Source organism: Micropterus salmoides, unplaced genomic scaffold (genome assembly GCF_014851395.1).
Source record: "Micropterus salmoides isolate LMB-PRFRI ecotype aquatic unplaced genomic scaffold, ASM1485139v1 Ms_hic_scaffold_6, whole genome shotgun sequence".
In the NCBI taxonomy this organism is placed as follows: Eukaryota; Metazoa; Chordata; class Actinopteri; order Centrarchiformes; family Centrarchidae; genus Micropterus; species Micropterus salmoides.
In genome coordinates this window covers 1,930,981-1,938,192 of record NW_024044348.1, presented here as the reverse complement: position 1 = coordinate 1,938,192, position 7,212 = coordinate 1,930,981, and positions in this window count along the sequence as shown.

The window sequence follows — 7,212 nt, the reverse complement described above, 5'->3', positions numbered from 1 at the left end:
TAAGAAAGTCTTTAAATCAATGAAAAACATCCTCCAATTATCAGTCAAAAACACACAATGGAAGGATGTACGCAACCCTCTTATCAGTTACACACAGACATATTTCCGGTTGGGGCGGGACCAGATGCACCCCCTCTTATCAGTTACATACAGACATCCGGTGTGGGGGGTGGACCGGAAATCGCTGTCAAAAATTAGTTTGATGGAATGTCATGTATAATTCTCTCTCTGGTGTCCTCTCTGGATCCATTGTTCTAAAACTGAATGAACTGACTGGGGCCCTTTTTTCCATTGAAGCTTCTGATTGGTGTGTTATCAATTTTGACTGTTAGTGTTTCCACCTGGGTGGCTGATTGAGTGAACAATATTGAATTTTAGCGTTTTCTCAATGACCACATGGTGTAGGCAATGAGAAATTAAGGGATTTGTGTGTACAGTTTAAGGACATGGGTGTGCTTTTTGGCCTAGTTATAGTGTTTAAGTGTTGTGGAATCAACCAGCCTCTCACTCAAAAAGGGAAGTGAGATCAAATAATGCCAAAAAGCGGGGGGGAGTTTTCCTTTCCTGTATTTGGCCTTTTTACATGCAACAAAAACCAGAGACATCGCCTGGTGTTTGGTAAGGATCTGCAAAGACTCAATCAGACACGCATCACTTAAGGATTGTGTATTCAAAGAGCCTTAGTAACCTCTCTCACCGTAAAGGTGTCACTGGAGACACTTAGCAGGACAGCAAAGGAGCTGTCCGACCCCTCTCGCTCCACAGGTCACCTCCGGACATCAAAAGTACCACCCGTCTGGCCGCAACCTGACTCTTTTTCCCGCAGAACGCTGAGCCATAAAACACCACTCCCTTCTCTCTTTAGCCGATGTGCAAATGTGATAAGCCAGGAATGCAAAAGAGAAGACCCTAACAATCCCTGTTTTTCTCGAACCAACAAAGGTTCCATTATAATCTGTGTTTGTTCTGTTTAAATAATAAACCTTGCTAAGTGAGTAGTGGCGTTTGCCTCTTAGTTTAGTAGTAATGACCTAGTTGTTATTCTTTTAGTGATGTTTGAAAACTAGAAGAACCATAAGAAAGTAATCTTGAATCTGTATAGCGCCTTTCTAGTCTTTTCGACCACTCAAAGCGCTTTTACACTACATCTGCATTCACCAGTCACACACTGAGCCTAAGTGCTCAAACGGAAACTAACATTCACACACATTCAGACACTGGCGGAACAGCCGCCAGGGGCAAATCGGGGTTCAGTATCTTGCCCAAGGACACTTCGACACGCAACCAGGGGGAGCCAGGGATTGAACCGCCGGCCTTCCAATTAACAGCCAACCCGCTCTATCTCCTGAGCCACAGCCGCCCCGGAAGAGTTCCCTAACCTCCTCTTTTTGTTTTGTCTTAATTCCTCCCTGTTATTCCCTAGTGATCACTATCTGTTTAGTATTAACTAATGCTTTAGTTAAACGTTTCATATACAATTTCCTACTAAAACATTCATCCGCACACTCGTGTGTATAACCAGCTTCCCAGTTAAAGTGGTAAATCTCAAAGTTGAATGTCTACTGTTTTCTCGTGCGACCCGAGCTCCACCAAGGGGACAGGAAAGGTATAAACACAAGCGTTTAAAACTCGGCATACACCGACAATGTGCGCCAAATATCTATCACCATGTAATGGTATAAACGAATTCTTTGCTGCCATGCTTACATCTAAATTGTCTCTTGAGTTAAAACCTGTAACCATCAAGTTTACACTGAAAACATGTAGTTAAGCTTTGTTACATTATTTTATATAACCATTTAGGAACCTGTAATCCTCTACTGTTTAGTCTTGTTTTGCAAGCGTTTTCCCGCAAAGGACTCCGGAACGAATCCACCGGTTTGAACTCAACTCGAGACGCCACTGGGGTGTCTGGCCAGGACAACATCCACAAGCCAACCGGCAGTGAGCCTTTGCTACAGGGAATTGCGAAAAAAGTAAGGCAAAACAAACAATACTGTATGACTTGTTGGTGTTCTTTAGCTGGCCTTCATCTATAGTTAATAAACCCCTAGGCTAAAGTTGCAACGTAATTTCCAACCATTCGTTCCCTCATCCTCGTAGAATCCTCTCCCTCTGCAATATAAACTGAAATTCCATCGAGCCTAACATACTCTGTTCAATATCTTCTGGTTTTCATGTTGACTGTTGTCCCTGTAATATTCCCACATTTACTACCACTGTTGTACTTCCTTTAGTTAGTTAATAAATTTCACCTTGACCACAGTGATTTGTGTGTGTGTATTGTTAAGAATCTGGGGTCCCTGTACAGAGGGCTTACCCTCAAGTTTGAGACATGCCAGTTATATCAAAGACACGTATGATTTCGTAAACAGAATTAAACAAATTAACATCCCCTGAATGCCTTCCTCTTCACCATGGACATTGACAGCCTATACACAAACATTGTAATCCCAGAAGGCATTCAAGCAGTAAAAAACATATTCCAAAAATACCCAGACGCCAAAAGACCCGACCGAGAATTATTGCAACTCCTAGAGATCAATTTGACCAGAAACGACTTTGAATTCAATGGACAATTTTTCCTCCAAATTAAGGGCACAGCCATGGGAAAGAAATTTGCACCCGCATATGCCAACATTTTCATGGCAGAGTGGGAGGCGGCTGCTTTAAATTCCTGCCCCAAAAAACCCTCTACTACTACAGGTTTCTGGATGACATATGGGGGGTCTGGCCCTTTTCAAGAGAGGATTTCGACCAATTTGTACATAATTTGAATAACCACAACCCTGCTATCAAGCTCAAATATTGCATCAGTGCCACTACGGTGGATTTTTTGGACACCACTACCTTCAAGGGTCCCACATTCACCCAGACTGCTAGACTTGACCTCAAGGTGTTTTTTAAAGAAACTGACACACATGCTCTTCTGCATAAGTCCAGCTTTCATCCAAAACACACCTTTGCAGGCTTAATCAAGTCTCAGCTGCTGAGGTTTCACAGAATTTGCACTCGACCAGAGAATTTTAAAGAGGCGACGAAGGTGCTGTTCTCCGCTCTGGCCAACAGAGGGTACTGCAGGGCCTTTTTACGGAGAGCTTTCAAAACCTTCCTTCACACAAAACCTCTCAGCACAGATTCCCTCCTCCCAGTCATAACCACCTATTCTCCCTCAGCAGTTAAATTAGTTAAGACACTTAAACACAATTTCCAAAATTTAATTTCCACAACTCAGCTGTTACAGGACCACAGACTCATAGCTGCATACAGAAAGAACAAAAATCTGCAGGACACTCTGGTGAAGGCCAAATTGGCACCACGTGTTGACTCTAGACCCCTGGGTCACGGAGAATTTTTTAGGCACCGTCCTTGGGTGCTGAACCCACACAACCACAATGTTTTCCCCACACATAGGCATGGCACTGCCCACTCCAAAAATTGTGTCTACTTAATCAGATGCAGACAGTGTAACATACAGTATGTGGGGGAGACGGGGAACACCCTTTTGACCAGGTTCACACAACATAGATACAACATTGGGAGGAAGAAAGACGCACACATCCCACTGGTCAAACATTTTATTGAGCATGGCTGGTCCCAGCTCACTGCACTGATCCTGCAGTGTAACCCCAGATGGTCCACAGCTCAGAGACGGCGTGAGGAGAGGCTCTGGATTCACCGTCTGGGTACTTTGATTCCAGGAGGCCTCAATGAGAAGTGAGGGCTAGGAGCCGGCTGGCAGTGGATGGCCTGTGCATTCAATGTCGCCGCCTTCGGCGTCGACATTTCAATTTTTTCTCCCCTAACCGAGGGCTGATCCGATTCCGGAACCGGAGCGTTCTCATGAAAGGTAGGGGAGAGACCCTGCAAAAAGTACCGTTCACATTCACTCTCACCATCTGCGGGTGTAATGAAAGAAAAGAGTACTGTTACCACATCTGCGTAAAAGTTTGTAAATAAAGCCTTCACACTGATTAAAAGTTAAGGTAACCTTACTTACCGACTTCTCCTGTGAGATCTACAACCTGCTCTGATGGAATGCCATTCTCCCTTGTAGAACCTATTTCCTCGCCTGAGTAGAAATCTGTAAAAACAATATACAAAATAGACATCAGGATAGGACACTTTAAAATTTAGAACATTTCTATTTCACTCTAGTACATAGAAGGCCCTCTTACCTTCAAGGTGATATGCGGTTGAATGAAGCTCATTGTCGATTAAGTCAAAAACTGTTAATTGCAAACACGCAGGAATGAAAATACAAAGTGTCGATTTTTGCTATTTCTTAAGTTACGGAGGAAAGGCTGAATGTGTACCATGTTCTCTTTGAAGGGTCATCGCTCTGGTTTCAGGTCACTAGTGTGAGACCTCTTGATTTCTGGTAGGGTACTTATAGAAGTAAGAAAAAAACAAACACCCGCGTGCTGCTCTGCATGTGGGAGATAACTGATGAGGGGTTGGGGGCCGTTACTTCTGGTACAACCAGATTATTATATAGTTCCAAACTCTTGTTTCCGGCTGATAAAAATAGGTTCCTGTTTCAAAAACGAACTCTGTCTGATAAAACCAGACCGTTTTTTAACATCCGGAGTCTGGGTTATAGATAACCATAGTTAATAACTGGTCTACAAGATTACCTGAGGATGACAGTTAAACACACAACGCGACTCATTGAGAAAAACAGAGGGAGGTGCGGGGGGTGGAGCACATTCCTCAATTCACCCTGCACAGCCTATGCTACACCAGAAAGAGGGAGGACAGAGAAGAGGAGACAGACTCACAAGTTTAAGACTAGGCTACAGCTTTGGAGTGATAATGATGGCAAGTTTGTAAGACAAAGCACTAGCAAAGTAATTTGGAACACTTATTTTGCTGCATGCTGTTGAAGGTAATTTATAATGCTGTTTAATTTTTACTCACCGTTATACCATTTTACTGCTTTACTGTCATTATTTCAATTTATTCTTCACTTGTTTAATAATAAAGACTGACTTGATTCCAAAGAAACCTCCTACTGATCCTTTGCTGGCCCCGGAGATTCCTCCTTTACTTATAACTCACTGCTATACTTTTTTAATGATAAATTTATTGCCATAAACACCTACTAGTTAATTCATTCAAGTTTTATTACTTAAGAAAGTCTTTAAATCAATGAAAAACATCCTCCAATTATCAGTCAAAAACACACAATGGAAGGATGTACGCAACCCTCTTATCAGTTACACACAGACATATTTCCGGTTGGGGCGGGACCAGATGCACCCCCTCTTATCAGTTACATACAGACATCCGGTGTGGGGGGTGGACCGGAAATCGCTGTCAAAAATTAGTTTGATGGAATGTCATGTATAATTCTCTCTCTGGTGTCCTCTCTGGATCCATTGTTCTAAAACTGAATGAACTGACTGGGGCCCTTTTTTCCATTGAAGCTTCTGATTGGTGTGTTATCAATTTTGACTGTTAGTGTTTCCACCTGGGTGGCTGATTGAGTGAACAATATTGAATTTTAGCGTTTTCTCAATGACCACATGGTGTAGGCAATGAGAAATTAAGGGATTTGTGTGTACAGTTTAAGGACATGGGTGTGCTTTTTGGCCTAGTTATAGTGTTTAAGTGTTGTGGAATCAACCAGCCTCTCACTCAAAAAGGGAAGTGAGATCAAATAATGCCAAAAAGCGGGGGGGAGTTTTCCTTTCCTGTATTTGGCCTTTTTACATGCAACAAAAACCAGAGACATCGCCTGGTGTTTGGTAAGGATCTGCAAAGACTCAATCAGACACGCATCACTTAAGGATTGTGTATTCAAAGAGCCTTAGTAACCTCTCTCACCGTAAAGGTGTCACTGGAGACACTTAGCAGGACAGCAAAGGAGCTGTCCGACCCCTCTCGCTCCACAGGTCACCTCCGGACATCAAAAGTACCACCCGTCTGGCCGCAACCTGACTCTTTTTCCCGCAGAACGCTGAGCCATAAAACACCACTCCCTTCTCTCTTTAGCCGATGTGCAAATGTGATAAGCCAGGAATGCAAAAGAGAAGACCCTAACAATCCCTGTTTTTCTCGAACCAACAAAGGTTCCATTATAATCTGTGTTTGTTCTGTTTAAATAATAAACCTTGCTAAGTGAGTAGTGGCGTTTGCCTCTTAGTTTAGTAGTAATGACCTAGTTGTTATTCTTTAGTGATGTTTGAAAACTAGAAGAACCATAAGAAAGTAATCTTGAATCTGTATAGCGCCTTTCTAGTCTTTTCGACCACTCAAAGCGCTTTTACACTACATCTGCATTCACCAGTCACACACTGAGCCTAAGTGCTCAAACGGAAACTAACATTCACACACATTCAGACACTGGCGGAACAGCCGCCAGGGGCAAATCGGGGTTCAGTATCTTGCCCAAGGACACTTCGACACGCAACCAGGGGGAGCCAGGGATTGAACCGCCGGCCTTCCAATTAACAGCCAACCCGCTCTATCTCCTGAGCCACAGCCGCCCCGGAAGAGTTCCCTAACCTCCTCTTTTTGTTTTGTCTTAATTCCTCCCTGTTATTCCCTAGTGATCACTATCTGTTTAGTATTAACTAATGCTTTAGTTAAACGTTTCATATACAATTTCCTACTAAAACATTCATCCGCACACTCGTGTGTATAACCAGCTTCCCAGTTAAAGTGGTAAATCTCAAAGTTGAATGTCTACTGTTTTCTCGTGCGACCCGAGCTCCACCAAGGGGACAGGAAAGGTATAACACACAAGCGTTTAAAACTCGGCATACACCGACAATGTGCGCCAAATATCTATCACCATGTAATGGTATAAACGAATTCTTTGCTGCCATGCTTACATCTAAATTGTCTCTTGAGTTAAAACCTGTAACCATCAAGTTTACACTGAAAACATGTAGTTAAGCTTTGTTACATTATTTTATATAACCATTTAGGAACCTGTAATCCTCTACTGTTTAGTCTTGTTTTGCAAGCGTTTTCCCGCAAAGGACTCCGGAACGAATCCACCGGTTTGAACTCAACTCGAGACGCCACTGGGGTGTCTGGCCAGGACAACATCCACAAGCCAACCGGCAGTGAGCCTTTGCTACAGGGAATTGCGAAAAAAGTAAGGCAAAACAAACAATACTGTATGACTTGTTGGTGTTCTTTAGCTGGCCTTCATCTATAGTTAATAAACCCTAGGCTAAAGTTGCAACGTAATTTCCAACC